At 48.1% G+C, this 27,801-nt stretch overlaps 1 protein-coding gene, 1 long non-coding RNA gene and 1 pseudogene across 7 annotated transcripts in view; 2 read left to right on the top strand and 1 right to left on the bottom strand.

The window, feature by feature from the left end:
• Nucleotides 1–8,387, bottom strand: part of LOC140897985 (tripartite motif-containing protein 10-like) — a 205,099-nt pseudogene extending 196,712 nt beyond the window's left edge.
• Nucleotides 1–27,801, top strand: part of LOC140898275 (butyrophilin-like protein 2) — a 1,102,357-nt gene that overhangs the window by 517,077 nt on the left and 557,479 nt on the right. The window lies entirely within an intron of this gene.
• On the top strand, nucleotides 8,503–25,816 carry LOC140898297 (uncharacterized). Of its 2 annotated transcripts, none has more exons than XR_012154938.1 (5): nucleotides 8,503–9,633; nucleotides 10,658–12,524; nucleotides 16,288–16,569; nucleotides 18,102–18,218; nucleotides 25,274–25,816. It is a non-coding gene; the product is annotated as an uncharacterized lncRNA (long non-coding RNA). The 2 variants fall into 2 exon arrangements; XR_012154939.1 differs by having other exon boundaries at nucleotides 8,525–9,633; nucleotides 10,658–11,136.

Here is a 27,801-nt window from a genome sequence, read left to right as displayed (position 1 = left end):
GCCTCTGGGCCACTTCCTACACTCCCCATGGGGTGTACTTGGATCCGCGGGTGGTCCTCCAGTTTGTTGGGGTAGAAGTCCAGTGCCAGTCCCAGCGACTCTTCAATGCCTTGGTCAGTGCATGGCTCCAGAAGCTCTGGTCACTCCTCAGCTCAGCAGCGGTCCGCTGAAGTCTCCCAGCTCAGGAGAGGTCAAGAGGCATCTGTCTCCTTCAGCAGCTGCAGCCCAACTGAGCTCCAGGACCAGCCCTATATATTTCTTGTCCCACCCCCTGACTTCCAGTCGGAGGGGTGAGCATGGTCTGGCTCTGCCCACCTGAGTTCGGAGAGTGGTCCCTCTGGCTCAGTGAGAGGCCACTTCGCCTCACTACACACACACACCCCTTAAGTCCATCTGGTCTTCATGGCTGCCATCCTGACTCCCCCCAGGTCAGACAGAAAATCTGTGTTAGTGTTATCCTTACCTGCTGAGCGTCAGACAGTAAAGGCAAATTGCTGGAGGATGCGATACCATCTCATCAATCTGGCATTGGTACTTTTCGTGGTATTTAGCCATTTTAAGGCTTTGTGGTCGGTGATCAGTATGAAAGGGAAGATAGCCCATTTAACAGCCAGGGCCTCCTTCTGTATAACTGAATAGTTACATTCTCGGGGCGGGGAGAGCTTCCCACAGATATAGAGGGTGGGATGCTCTTCTCTATCCAACTCCTGGGAGAAGGCTGCCCTGAGCCCCACCTCTGAAGCATCGATTTGGACCAGGAACTCACAGTTGAAATCGCGGCTGAAGAGCATGTGTTCCCTACACAGGCTTTCCTTTAGGGCTCAGAACATATCTTCACATTCTGCTCACAAGCGTACCGACATGGGCGGTCCTTGGTTAAGAATGCCATGAGGGGTGCTGTGATGGATTCAAACTGGGACACAAAGTGTCAGTAATACCCAGCTAAGCCCAGAAACTGTCATACATGTCACAACAAGGTACACACCTGATGGATCAGCCGGGAAGTGAAGTTGGTCCCTTGATCCATGAGAATCTCAGGGGGAAGGCCCACACAAGAGAATACCTTCACCAGTTCAGCTGCGATGGAAGTGTTCCATAATGGGATGGCCTCGGGGAAGTGAGTGGCATAATCCATCAGTATGAGGCTATCCTGGAACCCCGCATTACTCTTAGGAGAGGACCCACCAGGTCCATCGCAATTTGCTCAAAGGGATCCCTGACCATGGGTAAGGGGACCAAGGGTGCTTTCGCCACCCCGACAGAGACAGCTAGTTGGCACTCAGGGCATAAGGTGAACTAGACCTTTACCTCCTGATGGACTCCAGGGCAGAAGAAGCATGACAGAACTCAGGCCAGGTTTTTCTCTTGTTCCAGATGGCCAGCCATGGAAATGTCGTGGGCAAGCTTCAAGGTGGCCTTCTTAGGATTGTGGGGGACAACCAACTGGGTCCAGACTTCCTGAGTTTGGGAGTTCTGATTAACATGGTAGAAGTGATTGCCTGTCAGCTTGAATTGGGTCCATTGTGCAGCCCTCAGGAGATCAGTCATGGCTCGGTTGACCTGGCCTACCTGTTTGTAGGCCCAGCTCAGTGTGGGCTCATCCGTCTGGTTGCAACAAAAATCTGTAAAGGGGGGTCATCATGGCACTGTCCACAGGGAGGCCCAGCATCGTCATTGGGACTGGGGGCTCATCAGGGTGTTCCCCTTGGGGTTCTTCAGCCTCCTCCTCGTCTTCCGAAGAAGGCTGTCAAACCCCAGCCAGTCTCATCCCAGGATGACCGGATAGGTGAGGTGGAAGCCAACCCCAGTGTCAACACCCACATCAGTCTGTTAATGGTCAGAGAGATCTAGGTACTGGGATACGATTTTACATCCCTGTGGATGCATTGGAGGTGTATCTCTCAACATGCTTGTGTGGGGCCAGGGGCAAATTCCTGGTGGATGAGGTTTTGCCTACAGCCTGAGTCTATGAGGGTTGTGACTCGTTTTCACCCAAACTTCACAGTGGTTGTTTGCTGGCCTGAGACTCTGCGGTACAGACTTGGCCGAAGATGCAGTCCATCTCGGGACACTTCCATTGTAAGTGCCTAAGCCGGCTGCAGGAGAAGCAGGGTCCAGGCTCTAGTTGCCCTGGCCAGGGGATCACCTCTGAGGGATTTGGGTTGTGGTCTTGTCAGCAACGTTGGAGCATCTCTGCCACATGGGCCCAGTGGTTGTTTGCTGCCCTATCGTCATGGGTTTGGATTCGGCCATGGGCTCCTTCGGCCTGGGCTTCCTTGCTGGGCCAAGGAGCATCAAATCGAGCGTTGAGGCTAGGGCTCAGGCTCTTGGCCCAATAGGATTCTCAGTGGCCAAGAAGTCCTCCATTAAGGTGACAGCCGCACTAAATGTTGTGGGTCAGTGCCGGAGTACCCAAGCCCTCCCCTGGGGCAGGAGGACATGAACAAACTGCTCTAGGGTGATCTGCTCAGCGACCTCACCTGCTGACCACTGCTCAGGATGCAGCCATTGCCAGCAGAGGTCTTTTATCTTCTGGGCGATGACCTGTGGCCAGGCCCCCAGCGGGTAGGTGTTAGCCCAATTTTGCTGGTGCAAGGTCTCCAGCATGATGTCCAAGGCATCTAAAATGGGCAACTTCATGCATCCATAATCTTGTGCCTCATCGATTGGGAGGCCCCGATAGGCGATCTGGGTTGCCTCAATCAGGTAGGGGGCCAAGAGGGCAATGGGAAACGTAGGGGGATTCATTGTACCCCTGGGAGGTGGCCCACTGGGTCCAGGTAGCAGGGTTGCAAGCTGTTGGAGACACTGTTGCTGCTCCTCATGGTGTTGGGCCCCCAAATCCCAGAACAGTTGCTGTTTGGCCCCCAGCACCTGTACTAGTTGCCGTTGTTGCTGGAGTTATGACACCTACTGCTGCTGTTTGCTCTTGGCCAGATACTTAATGAGTTTGTCAAGCTCCATCTCTCCCATTAGGGATATCTAAGGCATGGCATATGCAGAACCTCTTACTGCAGGGGTCAGGTTGCTGCCCACATTCTCCACCAAGCAGGACCCTCCTGCTCTGGGTCAGTGGGAGGCCACTCTGCCTCACTACATAGACATATTACTTTGCAGATGGATCATTGCCCTTACTTTTAATATTTGGACTGAAACATGGAATTCCGTCATTAGCTACTGCTTGCATGCAATGATGGGCATTGCTACTTTTGGCTCATTCCTGTACTATCCAGTTCCATAAAGGGACTCAGCATGGCAATGCTGATAGGCCATCACACAAGCCATACCCAACCTCTCATTTACCCAAAGAAACTTCGGATGAAATGTTCTCTCTCAGCTTGATGAATAGGTTACCTATTACTAGCACAGGCATCAACAAAGAAACTGCTGCAGATGAGGTGCTTTCTCTTGTGAAGGGAATGGTACCACACGGTACAGGGTTCAATTGTAAGAATCCCCAGTTTACACAATTCATGTCATGTCAACATGAATTATTTGTGAATTACGGTTGCATCTTATGGGAAATGTGAATGCTCATTCCAAAATCAGTTCAATCTCAGGTTTGGAAGCTCTTCACAAAGCCCATCTTAGAATCGTACAGATAAAGGCCATAGCCTGGAGTCACATCTGTTAGACGGGATTGACAAATTATAGCACTTCATCTTCTTCCAATACTTATGTGCCAGCAAATTCAATATGATCCTGGCCAGATTGTTCAAACACCTTGGTTGTGAACTCAGACACACTGGACACTTAATCACATGGACTTTGCCAGATTTTTAGAAGGTTACATGTTTTTGGTCTTAGTCAACGCCATTTGAAATGACCAGTAGTTTTCAGCATGACTTTTGCTACTACTGCTAAGATCATTGGACATCTTCGCACCTTGTTCAGATAATTTGGTTTACTGTTACAGTTAGTGAGTGACAATGGACCTCAATTCTGTTCTGCAAAATTTCAGAGGTTCCTAGCTTCAAATGGAATTCAGCACATATGCTCATACTATCGGGCTTCAAACTTACTAGCAGAACTCTTTTTGTACAGACACTTAAGCAACCCTTAAAAGCAACAAATCTATTTTGAGTCAGAGACTGGAAAATTCCTTACACATCTACAGGCACACACCCCATACTACTACCCAGGAGCCAACGGAAACTCTTTGCTTGAAGCAATCTTTGCGTCCCTGTTGGGACCTGCTACATCCTGATATTGCCGCACTTGTAGCCAAATCCCAATCTATGCAAACTGATTATGTGAGATGCATCATCATTCTTTTCAAGTTCAAGACTTAATGTGGACTCGCAACTACAGTTGTTGAGAGAATGGGTGCCGGGAGAATGTGTAAAATGCACAGGACTTGTATTGTTTTTGGTAAAACTAGCCAATGGTATTTTATGGAGATCACATATGGACCAGTTGCAGCCTCAACAAGTACCGAAGTCCGGGGATGTCCCAATAGGACTTTCTGTTGCTCGATTGAATCTTCTTCCATTACAACTCCTAGTCTTAATGACTTGTTAAGAGAAACTTTGGTACCAGATCCAGGTGATTGCATACCAGATCCAGCTGATTCCTGACCACTGACTGTTCCAGTAGTTCAGGACACGGCCACACCACCGTCACAAGAGAATACAATAACGAGCTGTGTACTTGAACTTATAAATTGTTTAGTTAGAGTGTTGCTATTCAACGGAAGCATGATCCCTTGAGATTTAAAAGTATGCAGTAGTCCACCTGCAATTGTTACTTAGGTTATACAGTGTTTCATGTTAGCCATGTAATTGATAGTGTATATGTGTCTGGAAAGTTTTTTACAGCAGGGTGGACAAATGTGATGTACCGTTCCTTTCAATGTTTGAGCACTCCACCCTTTCCAGTGCAAAGCTTCGCTTTCATGTTAGTTTCAGATTTGCAGCTGAACAATAAAGCCACCAAAGCAGAAGCTATTTGTCAGCTCCCTATGTCTGTCTATTGCCTTCTCTGCTAGTTCAAACATAACATTTCTCTATGTCCCTTCTCCCATTGCCTCAGCTCTCAGGTGATCCGTGTTTGGGGGAAGTCACTAATCTCAGGGCCAAAGTTACCTATTTCCCACACTGACTGGCTCCCCTTCCTTTGTCTGTTCCCCACAGGCTCCACTTCTGCTCCATTTAGCCTCTAATCAAACAACTTCATGGATCTCCACAAGCCACATACACATCCTGCCTAGGCTGGGGAAAGCTGAACTGGGACATGCGTGAGCCTCCCTGGGAGACATCCATGTAATGCAGAATCCATGGTGCCACCTTCCTGATGTTGCAAAGGTGCCAACAAGCCCTAAACCCACTGTTTGAGCCAACCCATCAGGCCTCACCCACACACTGAAGAGGGAAGGGCACAAGCCCTGGTTTTCCCCACTCAGGTTCTCTAAGGTGGCTGTGGTCACCTGGCACTGGAGACACAGCCTGGCAGAGAGATGGACATGGCTGGCTCCACTCTTCACTACCTGTCTGGGGGTTGGGGGAGGCAGCCGGACCCCTCACTGTCCAGCCTGGCAGTGCCTGGCTCCACCTCTCTTAAGCCATGTGAGTCCCCACTCAGCCCCCAGCAGCTGGTTCTGGAGAGAAACACAATGGGGTCTTTAAGGGATTCCTTCGCCAAGAGCAGCAGTGATTCTCACCTTGTAATCCTGGGCAGCCTCCTGTATGGAGATCACAGCATGAGTGTGATGAGTCTGGGACTGCCTGCAAACCACACAGATAGCTTCTCTGTCCTCCTCACAGAAGAGTAGGAGCTTCTCCTCATGTCTCTCACAAAGATTCTCCTTTTGCACATTTCCTGACTTTAACCCCAATAGTTTGATGTTCTTTACAATACTGGTGAGCTGCCTGTTGGGCTGGAGTTTCTGGAACGGCGCTCGGCACTGGGGACAGGGGATCTTCATGCCTGATTGAAGCTCCCCATGCTCACTGTACTGGATGATGCAGTCTCGGCAGAAGTTGTGCCCACAGTCTGTGGTCACCGGCTTTGTCAGGTACTCCAGGCAGATGGAGCAAGTGGCTTCTTCTAACACTTTCTCTATGGAAAGCTGGATATGAGTCGGCAGTGTGCCCTTGTTGCCAAGAAGGCCAATGGCATTTTGGGATGTATAAGTAGGGGCATAGCCAGCAGATTGAGGGACGTGATTGTTCCCCTCTATTCGACATTGGTGAGTCCTCATCTGGAGTACTTTGTCCAGTTTTGGGCCCCACACTACAAGAAGGATGTGGAAAAATTGGAGACAGTCCAGCAAAGGGCAACAAAAATGATTAGGGGTCTGGAACACATGAGGAGAGCAACCTCATCCTATCCTTGTTGAACCTCATCAGATTTCTTTTGGCCCAATCCTCCAATTTGTCTAGGTCCCTCTGTATCCTATCCCTACCTGCCACTGTATCTACCACTCCTCCTAGTTTAGTATCATCTGCAAATTTGCTGAGAGTGCAATCCACCCCATCCTCCAGATCATTTATGAAGATATTGAACAAAACCGGCCCCAGGACCGACCCCTGGGGCACTCCACTTGACACCGGCTGCCAACTAGACATGGAGCCATTGATCACTACCCGTTGAGCCCGACAATCTAGCCAACTTCCTACCCACCTTATAGTGCATTCATCCAGCCCATACTTCTTTAACTTGCTGATGAGACTTATGAGGAGAGGCTGAGGAAACTGTGATTGTTTAGTCTGCAGAAGAGAAGAATGAGGGGGGATTTGATAGCTGCTTTCAACTACCTGAGAGGTGGTTCCAGAGAGGATGGTTCTAGACTATTCTCAGTGGTAGAAGAGGACAGGACAAGGAGTAATGGTCTCAAGTTGCAGTGGGGGAGGTTTAGGTTGGATATTAGGAAAAACTTTTTCACTAGGAGGGTGGTGAAACACTGGAATGCGTTACCTAGGGAGGTGGTAGATAGAATCTCCTTTCTTAGAAGTTTTTAAGGTCAGGCTTGACAAAGCCCTGGCTGGGATGATTTAATTGGGGATTGGTCCTGCTTTGAGCAGGGGGTTGGACTAGGTGACCTCCTGAGGTCCCTTCCAACCCTGATATTCTATGATTCTATGATCAGTCTGAAACCCCTGAGCTTTACTCACAATGAGCCAGTCCCAGGAAAAACAACTTCCACAAAAATTCATAGCTCTTATGGGTATCACTTATCCCTAGCCTGACCCCAAACAGGGTTCCACTGAACCCAGTGCCGCGTGAGAGCATCTGTCTCTCCTTGGGCTGGCACTAACCTCGGCCCTACTCTTAGAGTGCATGGGGCTGCATCCCCCATCACTAGCTCCTGGGAAGGAGAGAGAGAATCTGCACTGCCACCTCTGCAATGCGGGGAATCAGGCCCAGTGACTCCAGTGAGTAACTCCTGATTTACATGAGGCCTCTGTGTTTTCCTGTCCCTGCCCCTGACGTGTGTCTGTCACTCTCTATTTGTCATGTGTGGTGTAGGGTTTGCTGTTCCTGCTCCTGGTGTTTCAGGTACAGGCAGATCCCTGGATCCCTGAATGACTTCCTGAGCTGGAGCCCCCAGGAAAGTGACCCTCCACAAATGGCCCCTCCTCACCCCATCTCTGCTCCCAGGCGGGGGTCTGCGAGTCCCAGAGCTGCTGCCCTCCCTGACCCGACCAGGCTCTGCCCCCCTGAGCACCTGCAGGAGCCGAGCCAGCTCCGGGAGAGTGACCGCCCCGGGACTGGGCCAGGGACAGAGTCTCCCAACCCGATCGGAGAGGAGAGGGGGAAGGAGAGATGGAGACTTAAAAGGGCAACAGGGGACTGAAGTGGGGAGGGAGGTTCCCAAATCTGCCTGGATCCATGGGCGAGGTGATGGGGAATGCGGGGGAGGTATCCAGTCCCTCTGTACAGATGCCCCAGGGCCCGAATGAAAAAATGGTGGGGGTAGGGCCAGTCAGTCCTTACCATCAGTCTCTGGCCCCAGCTCTGTCTGTCCCTGGGAGCTGCCAGCCCCCCTGTGCTTTCCTCAAGCTCGGTGCCGCTCTGGAGTGAGCAGCCCTGTGCCCTCTCCACCCACAGACACCACCTACCATTGGGCCTGGGGAGAGAACCGCCCACAACCACAACAGCCCGGCCCTGTCGGGGTGTGTCCTCCCCCCACCCTGCTCTGCACGGAGCAGCTGCTGTGCAGACTTGTCAGATGACACAGGCCAGTTGGCAGCTTCCTCACCTTCACTTGGCCTGATTTTCCTGCTTGCCCCTGTGTGAACCAGGAGTGACAGGTTTAATTTCACTTCCTTGTTCCCCTAAAAGTGCTGCCCTAACAGCAACTGGGCATTTCCCTTCTGCCAACTGCCTCCTGCTGCGGGGTGAGTTGAGAATAGTCATTGCAACACGGAGCCATGGGCTACCCTCATGTCAACCAGTTCCTGCAGCTTGGCCTCTCCTCAGCTCCAGCCAGTCGCTCCATCTGCTCTCAGTGAGGACGCTGTACAGGGATCATCACATCTCTCACTCTCACTTATACACACACACCTGGCTATCCCTGAACACACCTTCTGTGTCTATGTAGCTACAGACTCTGGTGTCCATCACCACAGTATCTCGACTGCAAAGTTACAAAGCAACCACCCAGTCTGAGGATCAGGATTCTCCCCTTGTCCCATCATGTGCTGAGAAGTGTGAACACTAATCTCCCCCTCCCTCTGCCTCCCCTCTAAGGCCATTGTTGGGTGGGATTCTCCCTCTTGGCCCAGCCCACTTGGACACTGTACAGGGGTCATGTGTGACAGAAACAACCCAGTAAGGTCCTAAATATTGGCTAACTACTTAGGCCAAAGAGGGAGCAGTCACTTATGGTGTGATTGCCTTAGTGCCCCTTGCAGGGGTTCTCCCATTCTGAGCCTTCATTCTCTTCCTGTGGCCCCTGCTTCCCCAAGCCCTTCTGCCCCAAACAGAGCTCCCCACAGCCCCAGTCCCTCAGCTGTCCCTTCTGCACCCCCAAGAACCCCCAATCCTTTCCCATCCCACCGCCCCATCCGTGACGTTATTGACATAATCTGGGACCGTATAGATCATTGCTGCAACCAAGGTCCTGTAGTGGTACCAAATCTTGTATAAAGGGGGTCACATGAGGTGTCTAAGACAAGGTTATGATTTGCTGGTTATGATTATGCTATCTGTTTGCATGTATCATTTTTTTATTTAAAGATATAAGTATTGGCTCTATACTGTCTGTATTTCAAACTTATGCTATGCTTCTGGGTGACACCCCAGACAAGTTGGTGTCAGCTCTGCCTAGCCTGCTTGTTAGGACCATCAGCTTTACATTTGACCCATTGAGAGAAGGCAGACACGCCTTGTGACTCAGCAAGTTATGCAGGGACATGCCTATGGAGGTTTTTCCATGCCATGTGATGGACAGCTTGTCTTTGGAACAAAGAAAGAAAGACCACATGACAAGAGAATATAAAAAGCTGCTGCAGCTCCTCCATCTTGTCTTCAATCCTGCTTCTTATCTCTGGAGGGACTTTGCTACACTGAAGCATTGAACGAAGGACTGATGACCCATCCCAGCTGTGGCTGTTCTCCAGAGACTTGATTTGAACCTGCAGTCTATTCTATCACTGCTGCAAGCCTGCCATCAAGAACTTTGCCATCACTGTATGTAATTGATTCTACCAGTTCTAACCAGTTCTAGCTCTCATCTATATCTTTTTCCTTTTATGAATAAACCTTCTCTCCCACATCTCTCCCACAGCACCTGCAACAACCCCATACTCCTCCTACCACCCAATAGCCCCTTAGCTGCCCAGCCCCTCTGTACCCCCAGCTCTGCTGCTCCCCTAAGATCACCCAGAGCCATTCCTCTCCTATCTGGGGGGGCTGGGCTCAAAACATCTGACTCTGCAGTAGTGATGGTACAGGAGTTTCTCCAAACAATCCATCCCAGCAAGGGCAGGGTTATTAATTAACTCTGCATTTACAGGGGGAGGATTCAATCTGAGGCAGAGCTGCAATGGCCTTGTTAAACCAGTGATAAGTGTATTGAACACACAGTTTGCACTGGGAAAAGCAGCTGATAGACCTGCTCTTATCTAAACAAGAGTAAGCCCTGGAAAGATGGGCTGGGATGACACAAGCTCTAAGATCAAAGTCTGAGTGTATTCAAGGGTCCCATTTTGCAGTCCTGGTGCTTTCTACATTTTCACTGAGCTCAGTAGATGATGTGACTCACATGCAAGGACTGCAGGAGTAGGGCTTGATCCTCCACCCCCTGGAGTTAAAGGCAAAGATTCCATTGATTTCAGGGGTGCAGGATCCAGCCATTCATACCAGCAAAATTTCTGCATTTGAGCAGCATCTGCTGGTGTTTCCAAGGCCACAGGTCAGGGGTTTCCCCCCTCCTGCCAGCTTAGGAGTGAGTGGATGTTAAGTGAAGAATGTGAAGGGCCTTTAACTAGAAAGGTTTCATGAGTACCTGGATCCCGCATTGCTGGGCATTTCAGAAATACAGATGGACAGAGAATTCCCCTGACAGAAGCAGGAATAGAACAAAGATGGTGATCCAGGGGTTGAGGACATGGGCCGGGGGCTGCTTGGGACCCCCATGCTGCTGGCATATATGTTGTATTATATGTTGTATTAATTTGTATGGTGTAGGTGTAACCCTGAGGTTTTTTTTCAGGAGTTAAAGTCCATTTACAGACTATGAAGAGCCAATAACTGTCCAATCCTGTCCACTGATGGCACCACCCTCCTGACTGAGCCCAATATGATACTAGAAAGATGGAAAGAACATTTTGTGACTCTCCTCAATCATGAGTCAAGTGCAAATGATCAAATAGTAGACTCAATTGAAGAAAGACAGTTTGATTTGAACTCAAACATCCGCCAACTTCAGAGGAGACTAAGAACGCACTTATGGAAATGACAAATGGAAAGGCAGCTGGAGCTCACAAATCCCAGCTGAAGTGCGAAAACATGGTAGTCCTATACTTCACAAAGCTTTGCTAGACCCAGTTACTTTCTGCTGGGAAAATAAGGTTTTACCCCAGGATTTCAAAGTTACCAAAATCGTAATAATCTGCAAGAGCAAAGGGGACAGACATAACTGCAGCAATTATCGTGGCATTTTGCTCTTCTCCATCACTGGTAGACTCCTTGGTAAGCTGTTGCTGAAAAGGTTTCAGGTTATTGCAGATGATGTACTCCCTAAATTCCAGTGTGGTTTCCATTCATCACACAGCATGGCCGACATGATATTTTCCCTATGCCAGTTACAGGAGCAAGCTGCTGAACAAGAAATGTCCTCGTATGTTGCCTTTGTTGACCTTAGTAAGGCATTCGACTATGTCAAATGCTCCACTGTCTTCTTGCAAAGTTTAGCTGCCCAAACAAACTAATCAACCTTATTTGCTGCTTCCATGCCAACATGCAGGCCCATGTATCAGTGGGTGCCGACTCATCTGATCCCTTTCCTGTAGCCCATGAGGTTAAAAAAGGCTGTGTGCTTCCCTTACATTATTTACTTTCAGAGTAGCAGCCGTGTTAGTCTGTATTCGCAAAAAGAAAAGGAGGACTTGTGGCACCTTAGAGACTAACCAATTTATTTGAGCATAAGCTTTCGTGAGCTACGGCTCACTTCATCGGATGGATGAAGTTTGTTCCTGGCTGGAATGACATGTACAACCATTACAGATGTCACTCTAACAACACGATTCGATGGCAGATTTCTAAACCTCTGCCCATTCAAGGCCAAAAGCAAATCCCAGAAAAGTGAAGTAAAGGATCTACTGTAAGCCGATGACTCAGCGTTTGTCACCCTTTCTGAGAACAACCTGCAGCATTTGCTGAATTCCTTTGCCCGTGTTGTATCCCTGTTTGGCCTCTGTATTAATGTAAAGAAAACAGAAATCCTGTACCAACCATCTCCTGGCAGAAACCCATCACTTCCACCACCACCAGAAATAAAATTGAACAGCTGCCAATTAAACAACATCAAGTCCTTCTGCTGCACAGGTAGCAGTTACCAATGACACTAACATTGACAAAGAACTTTCAGCACCCTTAAAGTCAGCTGCCTCAGCTTTTGGTTGTCTACACAAAGGACTATGGACAAGACAGGGGGTGGGGGTCAAAGTGTCCCCAAAATGCCAACTTTACAGAGCTGTTGTGCTCCCTTGTCTTCTATACTCGTTAGAGACCTCCCCCCTTTATCGTTGCCACATCCAAAAACTTAACTGTCTGCAAGAATGCTACCTACGCAGCATACTGGGAATCAAATGGTCTGACAAAATCGCCAACAACAAGGTACTACGGCAGGCAGCCATGCCAAGCCTGGAAGCCATGCTAGCACAGAGGCAAATGGCCTGGGTCAGCCACGTCATATGTATGGAAAACAATTGACTGCCTAAGAGAGTTCTGTGCAGCGGACTTGAAAAAGGCAGTAGGAAGGCTGGCCATCCCAGATGCTGTTACAAGGACTGCATCAAGCAGCACATACAGTCTGCTGGTCTGCACTTAATGACCTGGGAAGATACGGCCAAGGACAGGTGAGCTTGACACTCTGCTACGAAGGAAGCAGAACGAGCAACAGAATATCGTTGTGCCACCTTGGCCAACAGTAGGAGGGAATATAGACACCAAAGTGCCCTGGCACATCTCCCGAACCCTACATGTGGAAACTGATTTCCAGTCATAGTCGAATACAAGCAACAGATGGAATAAATGAGCACAAAGAGTCAAAGGTGTTAACATGACCCTGTCACTGTCTAACATTAAACAGTGTTAAACAAGGTTTGGGGGTTGGTTTTCAGAGACCTCAGCCAGCGTTGTCTCATGGCAAACACACCATTGAAAAATCCCTTTAACCTTTTATTAAAAATACAAAAAAGAAGATTAACAATTGAAATATTTGCAAAAGGAGAGGGATAGGACAGAATAAAAATAAGGTAGGGAAGGAGAACTGAGAGGGGGGAGGAGTGACTGTCGAGGTCCCAAGTGGGGAAGAGGGGGAAGGAAAGGAGGGACACCCGCACTGAGCTGGGAAGGGACGGGCAGGGCCACGGGCATAAGAAGCGGGATGGGGGGCTAGCCTCCTCGAGTGGAAGCTTCACCCTCCGCCCATGGTTAACTTTTCAGCCACAAGTCTTGCATGTGTTTGGAGGGTGGGGAATGGGAATGAAGAATATTTCAGGGCACTAGAATAAATTAACATGGCCACAGAGTCTAGTGGCTGCTGAAGCAGACTTTGGTCCAGTTCTTTACACAGGGTGGAGATAATTACAGTGACTCCTGGAGCACAAGGAAAAAAGTCTGCAGAACTGATTGTGTCACCAGTCAAAAGAGCTGGTTTGCTGGCACCACAGCTGTCTTCTCACTAGCACTGTGGGTGTGTCCGAGGAATTTGAACTTTGTGCCATAACCATGCTGTGAGAAGGATCCAGTTACAGTGACGTTCCAGGCGCTATTGTAGTTGCAGTTTTGAAGCTGATGGATGTTCGAAGAGAGGACGGTGCTTCCATTTAATATAAAATGTATTAACTTAATGAAAACCTTAGGAGCAGGCTGGAGTTAAACCCTGTGGCTCCCTGACCCCTCCAGCAGAATGGATGTTACAGCCTGGGAAAGGGAAGCAGTCACTGGAAGCAGGAGCTCTCTCTAGAGAGAATGGCTCTGGGTGCTAGCAAAGCAGGGAACCCCCTGGAGAGATTGGAATGGCTCAGGAATAACTGCACAGGATTCTGCAGATAGGGGGTTCACTCACTGCAACTCCCACTAAATTGCTCCCCTGAATATTTCCTGGCTTATTATGCTGATTAGTCAGAGGAGCGGCTGCTATCAACAGGCCTCGCTCCTGGGATTTGGGGGATAAAGTGTCACTTCACTACCAGGAAATCAGTTGTGAGTGTAGAAAGGCCCACACAGATTCAGAGACCTGTTCAGTCACTTCTCCACTGCCAGGTTCACATTTATTTGCTGTTCTGCTTTATTTACTGACAGATGTAGGAAACGATCACCATTTCTAATTTTCCCTTGGGGCGTTGTTGGGAGTGTGCAGGTATTTTTATCATCAACTCACTACTGTCATGCTCCAGAGTGAGAGGCTGAAAGATGGAAGGGAAACACCTGGGGCCAGATTGGGTGCAACTGATGGAGGGAGAGGGAGATTTTCTAAAGCTCCTAAGGGATTTAGGAGCACAAGCCCCATTGATCCTAACTCCCCTGTGTTTGTGAAAATCTCCCCCTCTGAGTGTAAATGGCACCTGTATGTGTCCATGAGGCCTCTTGTATACCAGATGGGCTCACTCCATCAGCATAACGTGGTGTGAGCCCCGAGTGAAGTCAGCCCTTGTTGGAAGCCCACTGCCCTTTAAAACAACATAGCCTCTTGCAGGTGCCAGGGGCCGTAGAGCCGTAGGACCATGTTTCCAAAGGAGCTCAGCTCTGAACTGCTACATGTTGGCACCTGTGTGACATGGGCAGGTTTCCAGGGGCTCTGAGCAGCTCCTGTTGTTCTCAATGGGAGGGGAAGGGGAACAGTGTCCATTGGTTTCAGCTGGAGCTGCTGTACAGAGCACTGTGACATTGTTCCCATTGTGAGCGATGACCAAATCCATCCCTGACATCACCTTGACCCTGGGACACTGAGGCTGGGCCACAAACACAGAAAGGGAGTCCCAGGCCAGGTGTGAGCTGTTGTGGGGGGAAAACCATGAAGAACCCTCCCCTGGAATAAGCAGAACTGGGGCATGGGTCACTGTCCCCCACCAATACCTTGGTAGTTATTAGGGACAGGGCTGGAAGGGGAGGGGCTATGTCATGCCCACTCTGAGGTCTGGCCTACACCGGCCTTTCCCCTTGAACATTTCCAAAGTTGCTGCCAGAGCAACACCTAAACAAATAATTTACCATCGTTTTTAATAAGGGTACTGAGGTGCTATGGGGTAGTGGCAGGGAATGGGAATTAGGACATGGAAATTACCACATCCAAGCTGGAAGCCAAACTCAAGCAGCTTAATGGGACTAAACTGGGGGCCCCGGATAATCTCTATCCAAGAATATTAAAGCAAGCCCAATAGCTAGGATTTTTAATGAATTTGTAAATTAGGGGATTGTATCCTATGACTGGAGAATGATTAATATAGTTTCTATTTTTAAGAAAAGAGAAAAAGTGATCCAGGTAACTAGAGGCCTGTTAGTTTGACTTCAATTGTATGCAAGGTCTTGGACCAAATCTTGGAAGAAAAAGTAGTTCAGGACAAGAAGTAAACAGTAACTGGGATAAAATATAACATGGTTTTTAAAAAGGTATATTGTGCTAAACCAACTGGATCTCCTTTTTTGAGAAGATAATTGTTTCTTTAGACAAAGGAAAAGCATTAGATCTAATCTACCTGGATGTCAGTAAGGCATTTGATACAGTTCCACCTGGGAAACTATTAGTTAAATTAGAGAAGATGGGGATTAATATGAAAATTGAAAGGTGCATAATGAACTGCTAAAGGGTCATACTGAGGGCTTGTCTACACTAGAAATGCTACAGTGGTACAGCTGCACTGATGCAGCTGCGCTGCTGTAGTGCATCTGGTGAAGAAACTATGCCAGCAGAAGAGAGCTCTTCCGTTGTCATAATACCTCCACCTCTGCAAGAGGTGGTAGCTATGTCGGCAGGAGAAGCTTTCCCACTGACATAGCACTGTCCACACCAGCGCTTAGGTTGGTGTAATTTCTGTCACTCAGGGGTGTGAATTATTCACACCCCCTGAGTGATGTAAATTATACCAAAGTAAGCTCTAGTGTAGACCAAGCCTGAAAGGTGAATTGTCAGGCCGGAGGGAGGTTACTAGTGGAGTTCATGTATAAGATCTAATGCTTTTCCTTTGTCTATACGTGACATGTATAAAGCTGATACAATGGTCTGTGTATATCCCATGATACAATGGCTCTGTTCACAGGCTGGCAGTCCTGGTTATTCATTCACACTTACCTGACTTTGCCCCATCACTGCATTGCCTGTTCTGTTTCTATAAAGACATTAACCCCTGCACATCTGGCCATTAACAATAGAAGATGAGAGGAGATACCAAGTGAGCTGTAGCTCACGAAAGCTTATGCTCAAATAAATTGGTTAGTCTCTAAGGTGCCACAAGTACTCCTTTTCTTTTTGCGAATACAGACTAACACGGCTGTTACTCTGAAACCTGTCATAAAAATAAACCAGAACTTTCCCAGCTCTCTACAGATGCTGTAATGAGACTTTTGGCACATCTGGGTACTGTAGAATTAACACCTGTTTATTCCATTTTCCTCTAGGTGTGGGCTCTGATCCTGACATCCCTGTGGAAGGTCACCAGGATGGAGGGATCCGAGTTGTGTGTCGATCATTTGGGTGGTACCCAGAGCCTGAGGCTCAATGGAGAGATCTCCAGGGGCAGGTCTTACCATCAGCCTCTCACAACATATTGCAAGAGGCCACCGGTCTGTTTCAAACAGAGATTGCTATTGTTATAACAGAAGAATCCAACCAGAAAGTGTCCTGTTCTGTCAGGAACCCCTGCCTGAACCAGGAGAGAGTGTCAACCATTTCCATAGCAGGTCAGTGCCCATCCACGCTGTATGTGGAATAGACTGAGCTTCTGCAGTTGTTAGTGTGGAACAATTCTTATTGGGTCTCCTATTTACTGGCCTGAATCTTCAGCATTATGAGCAATTCAGCTACATTCACAAAAACACTTAGGTGTGCTGATGCTCAGCACCACAAACACTAATTATATAGTAACCAGCGGTGAAAGTAACTTAAGGGACTTACCGAGATGCAGGGAGGCCGGGGTCCTGAGCAAGGTTGGTGGGGGGAGGTGGCTCTGGGCCCCCGGAAGGGGTGGGCCTTGGGCAAAAGGGGCGGGACTGGGGCCAGACTCCCACAGCCAGCCTTTCAGCGCTGCCCAGCCCACGCCACCTGGAGCTCCAGCAGCAATTTAAAGGGTCCGGGGCTCCCGTCTGCTACCTTTTGCCACCACCCCCCCTCCGCCCATTAGCGTCCCTGCCGGTATGGTTGGCTGTGTATCGGCTCTTACTGGTATGCTGTACCATACTGGCTTACTTTCACCTCTGGGTGTAACCTGGAGTCAGTGAAGTTACTCCAGATTTACACTGGTGTAACAGATCTTAAGGAGAGTCAGTATATGATACTTTGAGGTACCTAGAAAATCACTGGGAACAACAAAGCCTGAGTTAGGTGCCCAGGCTCCCTGTACAACAGGGGCTAGACTGCAATTCACAGAAACCAGCCTGCTAAGTGCCACCTCCTCTTAGCTAGCCAATGGGAGATGACAAGGAGAGGGGTGTGTGTTAAGTCCCCTTTGTCTCAGAGATAGGTGCCTAAACTGGAGTATTGTGTCCAGTTCTGGGTGCCACATTTCAGGAAAGATGTGGACAAATTGGAGAATGTCCCGAAAGAGCAACAAAAATGATTAAAGGTCTAGAAAACATGACCTCTGAGGGAAGACTGAAAAAATTGGGTTTGTTTATTCTGGAGAAGAGAAGACTGAATGGGGACATGATAACAGTTTTCATGTACATAAAAGGTTGTTACAAGGAGGAGGGAGAAAAATTGTTCTCCTTAACTTCTGTGGATAGGACAAGAAGCAATGGGCTTAAATTGCAGCAAGGGCGGTTTAGGTTGGACATTAGGAAAATCTTCCCAACTGTCAGAGTGGTTAAGCACTGGAATAAATTTCCTAGAGTTGGTGGTGGAATCTCCATCACTGGGGATTTTTAAGAGCAGGTTGGACAAACACCTGTGAGGGATGGTCTAGATAATACTTAGTCCTACCTTGAGTGCAGGGGACTAGACTAGATGACATCTCGAGGTCCCTTCCAGTCCTATGATTCTCTAATGGAGCTGCGCCAAGCTCCATCCCTGATATTCCCCTTTTCAGTAATTAACCATGTTCAGTAACCAGATTATTGCTTGGACTTTCAATGGCTTAATAATAAAGCACAGAGGAGCCACATCTCACCATGTATTTCCCTGTGAGATTCTTTTAACTGGTCACAGTGTCACCATTGTTGCAATGTCCTTCTTTTGACACATGTTTGTTCCTAAGTCAATGACAGATCTCTTGCAGATCTCTTTTTCACATTTCACATCTGGGTGGTGGCTCTGGGTGTGATCCTGGGTGTTATCTTCTGTGTTCTCATTGCCCTGGCCAGTTACTGCTCCTGGAGTCAATGCAGAGCAAAAGGTAAAGTAACAAGAAGGGTGTCAGGGTTCCCTTCCCACTCTGAACTCTGGGGTACAGATGTGAGGACCCCCATGAAAGATCCCCTAAGTTTATATTCTACCACCTTAGGTTAAAACTTCCCCAAGGTACAATTCCTTTCCTTGTCCTTGGGTAGTATTGCTGCCACCACCAAGTGATTTACACAAAAATTTGGGAAAAGGGTCACTTGGAGTCCCTATCCCCCCAAAATATTCCCCCAAGCCCCTTCACCCCCTTTCCTGGGGAGGCTTGAGAATAATGTGAGTACCGACCAGACTCTTTGTCTCTAGGACACTGAAAATCAATCAGGTTCTTAAAGAAAGAACTTTATTTAAAGAAAAAGTAAAAGAATCATACCTGCAAAATCAGGATGGAAGGTAACTTTACAGGGTAAAAACACAGAGGATTCCCCTCTAGGCTCAGCTTCAAAGTTACAAAAAACAGGAATAAAACTCCCTCTTAGCATAGGGGAAATTAACAAGCTAAAACAAAAGATAATCTAATGCATTTCCTTGCCCTTACTTACAATGTTTGTAATCTTAGATGAATCATTTCAGGTATGTTTTCAGGAGATGTTTTACTTTCCTGGCCTCTCTCTCCATCCAGAGAGAGAACAAACAAAGAGAAACAAACACTTCCCCCCGACCCCCAGATTTGAAAGTATCTTCTTTTCTTATTGATCCTTCTGGTCAGGTGCCAACTAGGTTATTTGAGTTTCTTAACCCCTTACAGGTAAAGTGTTCTCTGTTCATCTGGCCAGGAGGGATTTTATGCTATTGCATACATAAAGGTTGTTACCCTTCCCTATATATTTATGACAAAGGGAGAATTCAATTTGACCAGTCAGAGATTTAAAAACAAAAATGGAGATGCCAGGATTGAGGTGCTTTGATTAAATGTTTGGAAGAGTTTGGGGCAATGGAGATAGGTTGAGGGCAAAGGGTGCTCTGAATACATTATGATTTCACGTCTGAACTCACAAGTGTCAAGTGGGTTCATCCTGTCAGATCTCACTAACAAGTCCCAATGGAATGTGATTCTGAAATATTCCATGGGGATCAGCATTGCTCAGTTTGAAACACCCATGTGAGGCTTAGTAAGCTATGCTTGCAGCTGTGACATATCTAACTTGTTTGCTTGCAGACAAAACAATGCAAAGTAAGAGAGAAGTAAGTTTCTTAGGGCCCAATTCTGTGCACATGCACATCCCTTCTGTTGAAAAATTGTATAGTCAATCGTTTAACCACACTCTGTTTCATTATGAAATATATTCAAGAGACCAAATAACCAGTATCAGTCAGGTTTATTGCTAAAGCTCAATAATAGTATAGTAGAGGAAGAAAGGTTCATTACGATACCTGTGTCCAGGAAGCCGTCTTGTGCAGCCTTGTTAAATTCACCTTACACAGAAGGTGTGCACTCAAAGTTACTCTCCCAAAGTTATCCTTTTTATATCCTGCCTGTTCCTAAGTAAAAGGTACTGTGTCCTCTGAAACTAGATTTATTCAATCAGTTTTTCTGTACCAAAGTGTACTCCGTATCTTGTTGTTCTCAGCATGTGCATTCCAGGTACCAAGGGGCATGAAGGCACCTCCTAGGTTTGTACTAGGGTAGAACAATCATATGTCTTGTCCTTTTCCCTTGGGACCTTCCAGTGGTGGCCTTTGAGTGTGTGGAACAGTTACATTAGCCATGGGTTTGCTGTTATAAACACAACAGCATGAAATATCACCTCTTGCCTTTTTCTCCCTCTAGAGACTCTGCAATCTGCGATGGAGAGGCAGAAATGTCAGTGTCTGGGACCAATGGGATGGGTTGAAGATTTCAAGTCATGATAGTTGAGTTAGCTCAGTGAAGCCAACTTAACTCGATTGAAAGACACATTTGATGCAGAGTAGTCACAGTTTACCACCTTTAGCTCAGTTTTAGCTGATGGAGTTACAGCCTGTTTTAATGAGTGATGGGGAACGTCTCCATATTGGCACCAGGGCCCAAGCTGTGAGCTCAGGGGCTGCTCATGCTCACACAAATGGGCTCTGAAGGCGAATAATAAAGCCCATGGGAATTATAGAAATGGTTCTCTGAATCCAGGGCCCTGAATAACACTTGCCATCCTGGGCCGGTGTCATTGCTGGAGACTGGGTACGTCTATACTGCAAAAAACCCACCCACGGCAGCAAATCTCAGAGCCTGGGGCTTGCACTGCATGGCTAAATATTAATATTGTAGACATTCCGGCTTGGGCTGGAACCCAGGCTCTGAGGCCCTCCCCCTCACTGGGTTTCGGAACACAGGTGCTAGCCCAAGCAGGAATGTCTGTACTGCTATTTTTAGCCCTGTAGCATGGGCTCCCCAAGCCTGAGTCAGTTGGCCTAGTCTCTGGGCCCCACTGTTGTGTTTTGTTTTGGGGGTTTTTTTGCAATGTAGATGAACCCTGAGAGACTTGTCCAATATTTAACAGGATCCCTCACTCAGGATCCCCCTGTGTTGTGGCTCTTCCATACACATGTAATGAGGGAGAGGGCAGGATTTCACCTGCAGTGAGCATGTACACCCACAACCTCAGCTCCACTCTACAGCGACTCTATGCATTAACCATACAGGTCTGATCAGTGCAGAACAGTGTCTGTGGTTCTACATTAAATGAAACTGATTTTTTAGGAACACAATGTTTTAAGGGTTTTTTTCCAATTTCCCCCCTCATGATGTTACTACAGGGCAGAGTTAAGGTTGTTTAGGTGCCTTAGCTGCATTTCGAGACCATGGAATGTTTGGATTTCTTTTAAATATAACCATAATTCTGTATTGTCTGGGTATATAACATTTGGTTTGGGGATAATTACAAGATTCCTGTAATGACTTTTACCCAGGGTCCATGGTTGGGGTGATGGTGGGCCCCGCACTTTTAGGAATCTTCTGCCGCTCCTGTCCTAGACCTAGACCCTCTCCAACTGAGCTTCTTCCCCATTCACTCCCCTGAAACCACTCTCACCAAAATCTCTAATGACCTCTGTGATGTTCCCAGCTCAGCCTCTTCTATGGCCTCCCAGACACACCCACTGTCTCCCTTCAGTCCACACAAATTCCATATAACAAAGAGATACCTGCCCCAGGGAGCTCACCCTCTGCATGACAGACAGGCTATAACAGAGGGATGAAAAACACAAGGGACGTGAGGGGTTGGGAGGGCAAGCAGCGAGGTAATGATAAAAAGAAACCCAAGTCCAGCTCATCACTTGCCCAGCCAGTTCCAGACAAGAGAGATTACTGGGGCCACAGCATATATGTGTTTGGAGGAGGGATTTAAGAGAGAATAAGGGAGCAGCTTTACAAATATTGATGGGGCATTTTCTCCATGCACGGAAGGGGAGAAAACACTGAGGTGCTTGAGGGAGAAGCAGACAGGTGGGTGACCCAGCCTGCCAGGAGCAGCCCTTACCATTTTGCCCAAGAGGGCAAAAAATGTTTTCTATGCAATGGGAAGACAGTGTTGACAGCTCAGTAAAGCTGGTGGATTTGACAGACAGGGAAGGGCTGAATGGTGAAGGGACTAATGGCAAAGACTATTAGCTTGTGCTGGTGTGGTGCTGGGTGGGGCAGAGGGTCTTAGTGAAGGGACAATAAGACGGTGGGGGATGTGGTAGCAGAAACAACCCGGAAGGGAAGATGGGGCAGTAGTTGGAGAGGTGTGGGGAAGAGAAGCAGGTTTGTGAGTAAAATTATACCTGGGCTTTTGCATGGTCAGGACCCTAGATTGTAAACTCTTTGGAGCAGGGACTGTGTCTTTTTATAGTCTGGAGTGTGTGTGTGTACAGAACCAAGTGCAGTGGGGGCCCAGCCCTGAGTGTATGTGTACAGGACCTAGTATGGTGGGCCCCAGCCCTGAGCGTGTGTGTACAGGACCTAGCGCAGTGGGGCCCAGCCCTGAGTGCGACCTCTAGATGCTACTGGAATGTAAATAATAATGTGCAGTGGGAGCAGCAGACCAGCATGGGATGTGGAGATATGGCCTGGGGTGGGGCTTAAAGGCATGTGTGTCTGTGCAGAGGATGGGGGATGAAGAGTGGCAGGTGGGGAGGAGGTTGCAGGGATCAGTGTGGGAGGGACGTGGAACGGTGACTTGGAGCCAGCAAGCCCTGCTCTCTGGTCCAGGTTTATGTGTGCAGTATCTGAGGTGTATAAGATAGTACATGTAACAGCTGGGACAGGACAGCTTGGGTCCCTGTCCCCATAAGAAGCTCTGCTCTGCGCTCTTCTCTGCTTAGCGTCCTATTGACAGATCTTTCAGAACATTCGTATCATCAGTGCGGGAGACGTCACTCTTAGTTCGACTATTGCCCATTAATTTTGGTGACTCAACATTAACTGAAGGTGTCTTTTACCTTCCAGCGGAATATGGCAGGATGGCATGACTTCCCCATGGCAGGACGTATTTAATAACCTGGAACTCCCCTCTTCTCTGACTCTTCTGGGAAACCAGGCCAGTCTCAGCATCCTGGTTTCTGGGGGCCAACCCCATCTTATTTGCCCATCTTGCCCACGGTCGGTACCTAATATTGGACCAGTCCTGTGCTTTCTTCTCTTGTGGTTGTCTGTGGTGGCTGACTCTTTCAAATCACTGACCTTCTTTGAGGCACCACTGTGGTTGCTTAGTTTCTTCGAAATATGGGAGCTGGAACTCCCATAGTTGTTGCTGCCCTCCTGACACTACCTTGAGAGAGTGAATGTCCCACCGTCATGGAAGTGCTTGTGCCATGCTGCTTGGTCATCCGTTCTTGGTGGAATGGGATCTCAGATTCCACTTCTGATACCATATAGTCAGGGGAAGCACATTTAAGTACTCCACTCAGCTGCCTCAGGGTGGCCCTGCAAGTACCTTGCCTCAGTTTACCCTCTTCGGCACTACTTAAATAACTCCATGTAATCTGAAAAATCTGAAACAAAAGTCCCTTGCTGGGATCTACTTTACTCATAAACTCAAAGGTCAGAAGGGACCATCATGATCATCTAGTCAGACGTCCTGCACATTGCAGACCACAGAGCCTCACCCACCCACTCCAGAAATAGACCTCTAACCTCTGGAAGAGTTACTAAAGTCCTCAAATCATGATTTAAAGATTTCAAGTTTACAGAGAATCCACCATTTACACTAGTTTAAACCTGCAAGTGACCTATGCCCCATGTTGCAGAGGAAGGTGAAAATCCCTCAGATCTCCGCCAGTCTGACCCAGGGGAAAATTCCTTCCTGACCCCAAGTATGGGGATCAGTTAGACCTTGAGTATGTGGGCAAGACCCACCAGCCAGATACCTGGGAAAGAATTCTCTGTAGTAACTCAAAGTCCTCCCCATCTAGTGTCCCATCATCAGAGATATTGGCTGCTAGCAGTTGCAGATCAGCTACATCCTCTCGCTGCCCTCTGCCTCAGTGGTTCCCACCCCTTCCCTTGTCCCCCCTCAGGCCCCACTGGGCCTGCCCCTCTCTTTCTCCCTATCTGCCCACTTGGTGCCCACCCTTCTCCTTTGCCCCCCTCTAACCCTGGGTGCCCACCTCTTTCCTCACCACTCCTTTATCCTCTGGTGCCCAGGGCTTCCCTTGCCCCCATTTTCTCCCCAGGTGACTGTCCCACTCCTCTCTTCTCTGCCTCTATTCCCATGTGGCCTGTCCCTTCCCTCTTCCCCCCTCTTACTACTGATACCTGCCTTTTCCACCTTTTGATGCCTGTTCTTCCGCTTGCCCCACCACACCCTCTGATACCTACATCTTCCCTCACCCCCAACATCTGGCTCTCTGCTCACCCCCTCTGCCTCACTGATGCAAGCCCCTTCCCTCTGCCGTCTTGATACCTGGCTCTTCCTTCAACCACTTTCTTCCCCATGAAGGCCCCTCCCCTCAACATCCTCTGTCCCTCTGGTGCCTCCCCGTTACCTCACCTCCTCTTCCTCAGGCACCTTCCCTCTCCTGCTCTTTGCCCCGCAGTGACTACATCTCCCCTTGTCCCCTATAGCCCCCCTGACACCCGCACCATCCCTCAATCCTCTCTGTCCCTTTGGTGCTTGTCCCTCCTTCCTGTGGGTGGAAACCCTTTCCCTTGCCCAACCATCTCCCAGCCTTTGATCCCAACCCCCTCACACTTGCTCCTCCCCACAACTCTCTGGTTCCCCTCCCACCCCTGGGGCATATCCTTCCTCCTGGCATTGCATGGGGGCCCCATGACACAGTGATTAATGGGAATGAAGGTTAATTTCCCTTTCATCCTAGTGACCAGCCCCTGACCCTGGCACTGATTCTGTGACTCTCTCCCCAGTGAACATGACTCTGGATCCAGACACATCAAATCCCTGGCTCATCCTGGTCTGAGGATCTTAAACATGTGAGAGATGGACATACCCCACAGGATCTTCCCGATAATCCTAAGAGATTTGATACTTTCCCCATTGTCCTGGGTGCTGAGGGATTTATGGACGGGAGGTGTTACTGGGAGGTGGAGGTGGGAGACAAGACAGGCTGGACTCTGGGGGTTTGTAGAGAATCTGTGAGCAGGAAGGGGCCAGTCAGACTCACACCTGGGAATGGATACTGGACAATGTGTCTGAAGGATGGGGAATACAAGGTCCTCACCTCCCTCTCAAGCTCCCTCCCCGTGAGCATCAGGCCCAGCCGAGTGGGTCTGGAATCCCATGCCTGTAGGAGATGCACCCTTGCATCCTTGCTTACCCTCAGGAGTGAGATATTGGCTTCTATGACCCCCACCTGTGGAAAATGGTGGCTGAATTAGCAATATTGTCCCTAGACACCTGCAGTGATCCCTTTAAAAAAACACCTAGACCCTTTGCCCTATCTTGAGCACCCAACCTCTCCCCCTCCCCTGGAGGGCACTCACCATGTTTAAGATGCTTGCTGAGATGTGTGCTTGCCAAGGGTCACTGAGAAAGTGATTTGTATGTAAAAAGAGGTATATTTTTACACTATAATGTTTCAGTGCTGTGCGTGAACTAAAAATCATGCTTCTGTGAATTGTTTCTTGTGTTTCTATAGATTTGGCCTTCAGGGGATCTTCCTACACACTGGGGGAGCACCTCCACCAAATAAGGAAGTGACCAAGGTGCAGCAAGGAGGACATGTTCTGAGAGGTGCTCCAATCCTCTGAGGCTGTAAAAAGAGGATACAGGGAGTGGACAAAGACTTTAAAGGAAAAATAATTCAAACTCACAGGGAGGCCAGAAAGGAGAGCAAGGAACACATTGTAAAGGGCCAGGAGTGGATGATAAAAATGATGGAGGAGCAAACAGCAATGTTGAGGTCCCTAATCATGCTCCAGGCAGAACACATGAGTGCTCCCTCACCAGCCATTACAGAACTGCTTTCCATGCCTTCCCCAAACTCCTCCCCCGCATTCCTTGCAACATCCCAGAACATCTCTGTGTGCCGTTCCATCCATCCCTTTGGACACTTTCCCAAACGATAGCTGGATTTACACACAGTTATGAGAGCGTACTGCCATACGCTTTTTTCTCCCTTCCCACCAATCCTTTTGTGTGTGTTGTTAATTGTTATTTAATAAAAACAAACTCTGAAAGATACCAATCTTTATTTGTCGCCAACACATGGTGATCGCTGCTGACAGTTATACACTTGCTGACTGCAAATCCTGGTCAGGAATCATCAAAATTTTAATGCAAAGCAGCAAGTTAACAAAGCGTGGCAGAGTGCTGTGTAGAAATACACGTGACTGGTGTTCATTGTCAAAATGTTGTCTCAAAGCCTCCCTGACTCCAACAGCCTCCCATTATGTTCCTCTAGTAGTCCTGGTATCTGGCTGCTTAAAATAAGCCACCAGGTGATCCGCTTCCGTGCTCCACACGGTGGGGAACATTTATCATCGAATCCTAGAATCCTAGAATATCAGGGTTGGAAGGGACCCCAGAAGGTCATCTAGTCCAACCCCCTGCTCGAAGCAGGACCAATTCCCAGTTAAATCATCCCAGCCAGGGCTTTGTCAAGCCTGACCTTAAAAACCTCTAAGGAAGGAGATCCTACCACCTCCCTAGGTAACGCATTCCAGTGTTTCACCACCCTCCTAGTGAAAAAGTTTTTCCTAATATCCAACCTAAACCTCCCCCACTCCCCCATTTCACCCTTAGCCTCACAGCTATTATAGAGCATGCCCCCAACTGCTATCACCATGGGAATAGTTTCCTTATTTAGGTCTAGCATTCCATAAAGGCAGCACCAGCATGCTTTTAATCTGCCAAAGGCACATTGTACAGTCATTCTGCACCTGCTCAACCTATTGTTGAAGCACTCCTTGCTGCTGTGCAGATTTCCCATCTAAGGTTTCATGAGCCATTGCAATAAAGGGTACACTGGGTCTCCCAGGATTGCTATTGGCATTTCACCATCCCCCACTGGAATCTTCTGCTCTGGAAAGAAAGTCCCTGCTTGCAGATTTCTGTACAGGCCAGTGTTCCTAAAGATGCATGCATCATGCACCTTCCTTGACCATCCCAGTTTGATGTTGATGAAATGCCCATGGATATCCACATGTATAGTATGTATATATACACAGGTTTGGGCTTCAACCCTCTCATCTCTATTGAGCATCACCAGGGTGGAGGGATCCGGGTGGTTTGTCAGTCATCTGGGTGGTACCCAGAGCCCAAGGTGCTAGGGAGCGATCTCAGTGGGCAACATTTACCATCAATCTATGAAGCAAAATCCCTGGGGCATAACGGCCTGTTTGAAACAGAAAATTCTGTTATTATGAGAGAACATTCAAACTGTTGGATCAGTAATACCTTTCTCAATCAAGAAAAGGAATCAACAATTTACGTAGCAGGTCAATTACCAGTCAAACCCCACACTGAAATTACCACCACCAGAAACAAAACAAAATACAGGAAACAAAGAACTGAAGAATCCGTGGTGCACATTTTACAATCTACATACAAGCAAAGAAAATGGCAGAGTGGTATCTTCACAGGGTCACAGTTCAGGCAGTCTGATTACCTGAATTTTGAATATTCAGTGTACCAGAGTTTTGAGTTTCATGTAAATTTAATCTAACTCTGAATGTCCTGAAACTCTTACTCCCCCACCCAAAAAGCAAACAAACAAAAATCCTCTCCCATAATTTTGAGAATAAATATTCACCCAAATCACAGAACCATAAAACCAGTGCTTAATGTGTGCCAGGGCTTGGCAGGGCTGAGCCCCGGCACCTCTAGGCTTGACGGTTCATAGTCCTCTGGCCTCGCTGCATCAGTTATGAAAGTAAAAAAATTGCTTGAGCCCCAGCAGCTCTTTCATTACAGATTAAGCACTGCATAGAAACAGCTTATTCCTGCACACCTATCTTCCTCTCAATGATTTCTAGAATGTAGTAATTCTGATGCTGTGGTTTGTTTGCTATCTTTTCACTGTATGAAATGTCATGCAAATTGTGTGGTGCTCTTTCTGTTGACATTCCATGGAACTTGGGCTCATCGCTCACTTTGCTTTTGTCTACTCACAAAAGTTGCACTGACTATCTATTTAGTTACTGATAATACCTCTTGTCTGAACAC

This window comes from Lepidochelys kempii, chromosome 14 (genome assembly GCF_965140265.1).
Source record: "Lepidochelys kempii isolate rLepKem1 chromosome 14, rLepKem1.hap2, whole genome shotgun sequence".
NCBI classification, from domain to species: domain Eukaryota; kingdom Metazoa; phylum Chordata; order Testudines; family Cheloniidae; genus Lepidochelys; species Lepidochelys kempii.
The sequence above is the reverse complement of the archived record's forward strand: the minus strand, read 5'-3'. Positions and strand labels throughout refer to the sequence as shown.